Source organism: Urocitellus parryii, chromosome 2 (genome assembly GCF_045843805.1).
Source record: "Urocitellus parryii isolate mUroPar1 chromosome 2, mUroPar1.hap1, whole genome shotgun sequence".
Taxonomy (NCBI): Eukaryota; Metazoa; Chordata; class Mammalia; order Rodentia; family Sciuridae; genus Urocitellus; species Urocitellus parryii.
The window spans coordinates 78,467,999-78,473,925 of NC_135532.1; the positions used below are offsets into that span (position 1 = coordinate 78,467,999).

The following is a 5,927-nucleotide window of genomic DNA, read 5'->3' on the forward strand; positions in this document are numbered from 1 at the left end:
TTTTAAAAGTCAAAAGTCACTCTAGCTATGTCTCTAGCTATGTCTAGGAAGTGAAATTAGGACCACTCCATCCTCCTGTTGAGAGGTGCTTCTTTTACTGTGTGCCCTTATTTATAGCTTTATAACAGCAGCTGTCTTTTTTTTTTTTTTTTTTGAACCTGGGCTTTAAGAGGTTTATTTTGTGTTAGAAGAGATACACAAGGAAAATGTGAGATAATCAAAGACAGTGAATGGTACCACTAACTATAAGAAAAAGCACAGAGGAAGCAGATAGGTCCTCAATAGAGAAACGGGTGAAAGATGTTATGTTATATAGAAAAGGAGAGAGATAAGAAGTGGGATAGAGAGTAGCATGTCCTTTGAGGAGGAAGAGCAAGACCATAGCAGGGCTAGAGAACCGACTAGTCAGAACTGGGAGAAGTAACCAGTTATTTAATCTTAAAGTCTCTTTCCCTCATCTGTAAAGACATTAGTACCGATCTCACAGAATTATGAAAAAGAAATGAGGTAGCTCATGCAAAGCATTTAGCACAATGCCTGAAGGAAGTGCTCATACTAGCAATTTATTGTTATTAGGGTTGTTATCATTAAATTGTAGGGCTAGGAGTTAAAGGTGCAACTTTGTAAGGGAACTACAGAAAGCAAAGCCAGACAAGCAGTCAGAAGCAGAGAGAAGATAAAGGTTAGGCAATAGATGAGGAATCAAATTAGCTAACAGGAAATTGGGAATGAACTGATGTCAGGTCAGTGCTGGGGGAAGGGAAAGGCAGAGGGTTTCTAGAGCAGTTGAGAATAAAAACACAAAGAACTAGTGAAAAGAACACGACCTTGAAGCTAAGGCATTGCCTGCCCTAGGCTGCTGAAAAAATGATCAGCTTCCTGCTGGGATTGGAGCCATCACAGAGCATGACCAGCCCAGGGCCTGCTGGTGGAAGCAGGTGTGCCAAATGAGTGAGCTGGTAATTAGGTTAACTTGGGGAAAATGGGGAATTACAGCAGGGGCAGATTGTGACAGGAGCAGTGGTGGGGGTCAGTAGATTGTTGAGGCAAAAAAAAAAAAAAAAAGACATCAGAAACAAGATCCCAGTGTAAATTTACAAGGTACTTTCTCTTTCGAAGGTCTTTGGTGTGGAAGGGAAGGCTGTGAGATCCAGTGACTCCATAGTTTCCCAGGTCCCTAGGAGGGCACACAGCCACTCCTGTGACTTTTCCTTCAGTATCAGGCAACTCCTATGTTCATCATTCCAGCACTTTTATTTTTTAAGGTCTACACACACTGGAGAGCTTTTTTCAAAATTATGCTTGTGGAATTGAGAGTTTTGTCATGCAATGTAGTCAGAAAGTTTTCTGCCTAAGGTGTACACATTAAATAGAGCAGTCTTAGAGTACTGTTCTCAGATTTGCTTGTTTATGAAAATAACTGAAGTGCATTTTGAACAATTAAGATTTCTAGGCCCTGCCTAAGACCTACTAAAATTAACTGTCGAGGGTAAGCACCCAGGAATTCATGTTTATAAGCATCTCAGTTACTTCTGATAAGGCAACTTGAAGTTAAATGTTGCCTGTGTCAAATGAAAGACTTTTAAGTCCTTCCTGTAGGTCAAGGATTGAAGTACTTAATTTCTAAGTTGTGGCCTGATTGTACTGTGGTTCCTACTTTGAGAGGCCATAAGGAATGTTTACCATATCCTCCTATTTAGATCTGTGGTGTAACACAGGCATTTTCAAATAGGGGTGATTTTATTTCCCAAGGGACATTTGTCAAAAGTATGACACTTTTGGCTGTCATACTGGCACTGTGGGTGCCACAGGATTCTAATGAGTAGAGTGCCCAGGACAGCGTCCCACAAAGAATTATGTGTCCCCAAATAGGATAGGACAAAGGTCGAGAAACCCTAAAATCTGGCTGTATTAACATAAATTAGTTATTAGTTCGTGAGAAAATGATCTTCTATTAACATGTAGAATACTGTCAACACTCCAATTGCTTTCTGTACCTTCCCAGTATATTCCCATTCCTCCCTTGGAAATCATAATCCTAGTTTCTGTCACCATAGTTTAAGTTTTGCCTGTGCCCAAACTTCCTCTTCCCCTTCCCTCTGTTGAATTTAACTTTTTTATTTATTTATTTTTTGTTGTTTGTTTGTATGTGATGATGAGGATTTGAACCCAGGGCATCACCTGTCCTAGGCAGGTGCTCTACCACTGAGCCATAACCCCAGCCCTATACCCCAACTTTCTACAAATGGAATCATACAATATACTTTCTTGTGTGTGACTGCTTTTCCTTGACACTTTTTTTTTCTGGGAGATAGAGTTTTATTGTTGCATGTAGCAGAATTTTGTGCTTTTTTATTTTTGTGATATGTATATTACAATGCTGTTATTCAATTTTATGTAGATGGACTGCATTATGTAGATGGGTTTTATATTATTTTAAAATTTTAGCTATCATTAACACAGCCATTTTGGGACATTTGTGTATATATCTTCTGGTGGATATAGGTAATCATTTCTCTTGCATATGTTCCTAGGAGGGGGATTGTATGGTCATCCGTTGAATAAATTTGGCTTTTAGAAACAGTGTTTGCTTGGCCTTAGTAGATACTGCCAAACAAACTTCTAGAGTATTGAAACAGTTTTTGCTCCTACCAGCAATGTGTGACAGTTCTAGTAGCTCGCTCTCTTTCCTCATGTGTCATGTCAGTTTTTACATGTAAGCCATTCTTGTGGAAGTATAACTCATGGGGGTTTGTATTTTCCAAAAACTAATGACATGCAAAGCCCCTTTTCATCTAACATATTGGCCATTTTAATATTCTCTCTTGCAAAGTGCCTGTTCCAATCTTGTGCCCATTAATAAAATTGGTTGTCTTTTTCTTATTGATGTGAAGCAGTTCTTTATATTTTATGCATGAGTCCTTTTAAAAATATATGTATTATGGATGTATTCTTCTAGTTTGTTGCTTGCCTTTTCATTCTCTCTTGTCTTTTGAGAAACAGAAGTTCTTGATTTTAATACAGTCCAATTTTATCAGTCTTCTGTTATGGTTAGTGCTCTTGTATCTTTAGGAAATCTAAAGTCTTTTGATGTTCAAGCCTTTATGTGAGCTTGGCCCTTTGTAGTGAACTAGATTTAAAGACTTTATTTTTTTAAATAATACAGCTGGTTTAAATTGGATACTCTATAAAAAGCCTAATAATATATACATGTGTGTATGTACACATGTATGAGAAGAGGAATTCTTTTAGTTGATAAGTTGAGATAGGCAGATGATTGGTTACTACTTTGGTTGAAGTAGGGTACCAGAAAGGATACGTTTCTTAAATATTTAAAGGCGGCCATTTGCTAGTCTTTTCAGGTAGGTTCAGGTCAAAACCCTTTCTTTGCACATGGGTGCATTAGAGAAAGTGGAGTCTGTTCCTTCTTGTGACTTCATCACACCTTGAAGGTATCTTTAGTGGAGGTAGAATGGAAAGACACTTTGATTTGTTCTGAGTATAAAATCATCTTATGTTTTTATAAATTTTCTCATTTTTATTTTATGGGCTACTTTGCTTATACTTTTTTTTGGGGGGGGGGTACTGGGAATTGAATTCAGGGACACTCGATCACTGAGCCACATCCCCAGCCCTATTTTGTATTTTATTTAGAGACAGAGTCTTTCAGAGTTGCTTAGGACCTTGCCTTTGCTGAGGCTGGCTTTGAACTTATGATCCTCCCGCCTCAGCCTCCCCAGCCTCTGAGATTACAGGTTGCTTATACTTGATTAGTTCTAGTGACTTGCCTTAGTCCTGTTAGACCCATTTTCCCCTCATTTTGAACTCATACTTAATTAGTTTATATTGTACTTAATAAATAATAAGCTGTATAGTGAATATAAGCAGGAATGGGGACAGATGTAGACTTTAAAACATAGGATTCAATTCTGGAACGGAGATGTTTTGGTGTATGGAGGATGCCCCCAGTTGCCAGTGGACTGGGGGCACGTGGGACATATGTGTTTGACAGCGGTAGTAGGAAATAAGGTTAATTCAACTTTTTTATAGGAAGATTCATTAAGAGAGCTTCTCCATTCCAGTGAGACTTGTAGTTGGAAAGATATGATAGGAAGGAAGGCAAATCAGATATTTTGACTAGTTAATATAGAAACAGTCTCTATATTCTTCTAATTAAAGAATAAGATGAAGGGGTAGCTTTATGTTTAACCAGGTAGAACATTTATATATTCATGTTTGCATTTTTCCTAGAGAATACTTAATATATTTGAAATAATAGCTTGGCTCAGATAGAGGAATCTGACACCTATAAACCTACGTGAGTGTGTTTCTAATGTAGTTATGTAAAGTATTTTAGAGGTCATTTTTCTAAAGGAAAAAGTACATATCTTTAGATTAAATCATTATAAACCCTGGGAAAAAGGACCTGGCACCTGCAGGTTCTTGTTAGGTCTTGCTTGTTTGTAGCTAGATAATTGTTCTTGCACTAACATGCCAAAATCCTCCCCATAAATTCTCTTGGAAAGCAGTCTACAATTTGAAGCTACTTATTGCTTCATAAAGTCTAGCAGCTCCTGTATGTTTTCTATGCTAACTAAATAAATCTAGCAAGGTGGATCTTGTGTTTAGAGTTGGATACAGTTGCATCTTTTACTTAAAATGTTTTACTTAAAAGTTGGAAGCAATGTTTGTATGCAGCTTTAATACCGTGTGAACAGTATTTTCTCATGTACTGTATATTTGTAAGAATTTAAAATGGAATTCAAAATGGAATGCCAATGTTAACATTTGTATCAATCTTTTTATTAAAGCCCCAAAAGGACCCTATTAAGTAATATAAGTAGTGACAATGAAGAATGGTAGACTCTTTTTTGAAATCACAATGGAGATTGATTATAGAATGATTTGTTGGAAATGATTATTTCATAGATTATTCCTCTTATTTTCATTTTGTTTTACTTATTATTGACATTGCCAACTAGCAGATTCCAAACATTATTTGTTCAATATTATTAAACAAAAATCTTTTAAAGTAGGACATATTTTCTTCTTTGGTGGAAGCATATATATTACTGTACTTATAATTAATATTGCTTTTAGGAAATGGGATAACTTGGCTTATATATGTCTGAGTGGAACCTAAGTTTTTTGCAGTATTGAAGAGGCAAATATGAATTAGTGAGAGGCTGGGGTTGTAGCTCAGTTGGTAGAGTGTTTGCCTCGCATGCACAAGGCCCTAGGTTCAATCCCCAGCAACACACACACACACATAAATTAGTAAAAAATCTAAATTTAAGTTTTAATTATAAAATTATTTTATTGATAATAAAGGCTACAACATGAAATATATTGCTGGTTAGAAATTCTTAGGGGATTTGAATTAGAATAGTTAGAAACATCTTGTACTCTGCTTCACTCTGATGTGCTGCTCAATGCTTAAGGATACTTGAAACAAACAAAATTTTACTGAAAAATGTTATTTCTACTGTTGGTATCATAAAGCAATATGATACCAAATTTCATTAATTCAGGAATCACTTGTTGTGACTAATTTGTTCTAGATACATTGAAGAGACCAACAGTAAAATTCATACAAGCCAGAGTTTTAATGCATTTGAAGGTAATTTTTCTGAAATTTTGGTTCCTTTTTTTTTAAGGAAAAGAATCTACCAATGCCAATATTTTCATAAAATGGTCATTTATGGGTTTATTAAATGTGCATTTATTGAGCCCTTTTCTTACATCACAGTGGCCATAGTTTTATTCATTTCTTTTGCATTGCTTCCCTTGTTTCTGTTCATTATTATTCAGGGTCCCAGAATGTCATTTTCCTCTAGAGGTGTATTGCATGCAGGTAGTAGCAGCATTACTGAAAAGATGTATGTCTCAAATTTTAATGTGATCTACTCATTTACTTTATAATTTCA

General features: G+C 36.1%; 1 non-coding gene across 1 annotated transcript; it reads left to right on the forward strand.

The window, feature by feature from the left end:
• Window positions 1-5,188: 5,188 nt before the first annotated feature.
• Trnaa-cgc (transfer RNA alanine (anticodon CGC)) lies at window positions 5,189-5,262 on the forward strand. Its single transcript has one exon. It is a non-coding gene; the product is annotated as a tRNA-Ala (tRNA).
• Window positions 5,263-5,927: the final 665 nt, after the last annotated feature.